The sequence below is a fragment of the Myotis davidii genome, unplaced genomic scaffold (assembly GCF_000327345.1).
Source record: "Myotis davidii unplaced genomic scaffold, ASM32734v1 scaffold499, whole genome shotgun sequence".
Classification (NCBI taxonomy): Eukaryota; Metazoa; Chordata; class Mammalia; order Chiroptera; family Vespertilionidae; genus Myotis; species Myotis davidii.
In genome coordinates this window covers 28,348-31,107 of record NW_006290677.1, presented here as the reverse complement: position 1 = coordinate 31,107, position 2,760 = coordinate 28,348, and the positions used below count along the sequence as shown (strand labels likewise).

General features: G+C 39.3%; 1 pseudogene; it reads right to left on the bottom strand.

Moving 5' to 3' along the window:
- The window catches only part of LOC102755653, a 10,252-nt pseudogene that overhangs the window by 3,579 nt on the left and 3,913 nt on the right, over positions 1 to 2,760 (bottom strand).

Below are 2,760 nucleotides of genomic sequence, written 5' to 3'. Positions count from 1 at the left end.
ATAAAGGTGAAGGACAGATATCTCTGAGAAAGGATGATTATATATTAAAAAAAAGAATACCTTTACCTGTTTTTGGACCGGTTTTTGAGCCTGCTGTTTAGTAAATAAAGTAGTCCAATGGAAATCAGCATTATCAGAAGTGCTGCCAAAGCTGTAACCACAGAGATGACTGTAGTATTGATGGGCTCATTGACTGTTGTACTGATGGGATCAACAACTAAAACACAGATGTTCCACAATTAGTTTCCCAAGAAAGTTGTTACCACATTCACTTCTTGCTCAGTGGATCCCCAATCATATTCCCTCTAACAGAAATACATTGTGGATCCTCCCTCTATCTCAATTTCCATCTCAAATTATGGTTAACTAGTAAGTTCAAGCATTCACTCAAATGTTATCTTATTCAGCTTACTTGCTCAGAAAATAAATTTAAGCAAATAAATTAATTTCTTTCTTGGAAGAGTAGCAGTGTCACAGCATGTAACAGAATTGACAAAACACTAGGTCAAGGAGGTGACCCATGGAGTTTAGAGAAGGCTGAAGCTGGTACCTGGAATAGCATGAAAGAATCAAGGGACCAGAGGTCTCTATGAGGCTGAAAAGCCTGTGTAAGAAGAGATAAAGTATAAAGTTTGAAGAATTGGAAACTATGCTCAAAAAGTGAGACATTGGTATTTAATGTTTAGAACTAAAACACTTTTACTTTTGGATGAAGCCCAAGGTCTGCCACTGGCAGTGGGCGATTGAAGTGAAGTGCGTCTCTGCACTGTCCCTATTCCTGGAACACTTGTTGCCTTTCCCTTTACCATTCTTACTGGACAACTTCTACTCCCTCTTCAGTCATCAGGTGCAATATTAACACAGAGAAGCCTTTGTTGAGAAAAAGTGCCTACATTATGGAAATAAGGCCAAAAAAAATTCCATGTCTTTTTAATATCATGCTAAAGCATTATGTAATAAATGTATCTAAAGATCATCTGATGCCCTGACTGGTTTGGCCCAGTGGATATAGCGTTGGCCTGCGGACTAAAGGGTCCTAGGTTTGATTCCAGTCAAGGGCATGTACCTTGGTTGCGGGCACATCCCCAGTAGGGGGTGTGCAGGAGGCAGCTGATCGATGTTTCTCTCTCATTGATGTTCCTAACTCTCTATCCCTCTCTCTTCCTCTCTGTAAAAAATCAATAAAATATATGAAAAATAAGATCATCTAAGTTAGGAAACTAAAACTTTATTATGGTTGTATTGACTTATAGAACATAAACTTAGTAGTCCTATTTTATAATTGAATTTTTCACTGATTTTGAACCAATTTTGTCAGCGGCTCTTTTTCTCACTTATGAGTTAATTAAAATTATGCCCCCAATTTCTATGTATTTTTATGAGAATTATGTTTTTTAAAATATATTTTTATTGATTTCAGAGAGGAGGGAGAGGAAGAGAGAGACAGAAACATCAAGTGATGAGAAAGAACCATTGATTGACTGCCCCTTGCACATCACCTACTGGGGTTTGAGCCTGCAACCTGAGCATGTGCCCTAACAGGAAATCCAGCCATGACCTCTTGGTTCCTAGGTTGATTTTCGACCACTGAGCCACACCAGTCAGGCAGTTTAGAATGATTTTAAATTATGCCTCCCATCTTCAGGAAATTTACTGCATACTGAGTGACATTTACAATGAATATAAATGCACAAGGAAATTTATGTATAATTGCATCTGTTTTAGTACCAGTGTTATGAAAACAACATTGTAGTATAAATGAGAAGAATGCTGCAACCTAATTCAGCTGGAGAGGCAGTAAAAGTAAGACTCTCTAAGAAAGTAATATTTCATCCAAAACTAGAGAATAAATAGTAGTTATCCAAATGAAGAATAGAGAGAATAATTGAAGAACTACCTCCTAAAAATGGGGTATAATGTTCTGGGGAACACCCTGACTTATGCAACAATATTCATATTGGAAATATAAAATTTTGAGTTTAAGTTACATGTGGGACAATTCTAGGTCATGACACATCCAGAGATGGCCATGAGAGCAAGTAGAGGAAAGTGGAGTCAAAGTGAAGACCTATGTAATTTTCCCTCTCCCTAGATCTCAAACTTGATGCCAGTTAATCTTTCTCTGAAAACAGTTCTGTGCTAGGAGACTGAGAACTTGAGTTACTTGAGTTTGGTGAGAGTTTGGTGCTCAGCTACACCTGGTTTGGATGGACAAATTGCCTTAGACAAATTTTAATTCCCTTTCTACTTGTCAGTGTCCTCTGACTTTCTGTTTAGAATGTATGAGGATATTGTACTGGCAAATAGACATTATTTTCATCACACTTTATTTTAACCTATTTCTAAGGCTACTACATGAAATGCCCTTGGTTCAGCTGAGTGTTTAATTGGTCTGGAGAGGCAAATTTGGAAGTAGGAGTTAAAGAAAGTTGTTTTTCTGTGTGTGTCCTGGGGTAGAAAACAGTTCAGGAAGGAAGGGATGAAGCAATGAAGAGAGAGCATGGAAGGGGAAGAGGGAGACTGGAGTTAGGGACATAGCAGGATTTTGGAATGAACCCACCATGTCACCCTTTCAAATTATAAATAAACTAGAGGCCTGGTGCACGAAATTCGTGCACTGGGGGTGGGGTTCCCTCAGCCCAGCCTCCCTCTCCCACAGTCCAGGAGCCCTCAGTGGATGTCCTACTGATGGCCACAGTCTGGCAGCAGAGGCTCAGAGCAGGTGTCCCGTGTGTGTGTACGTGTGTGTGTGTGTCTGTG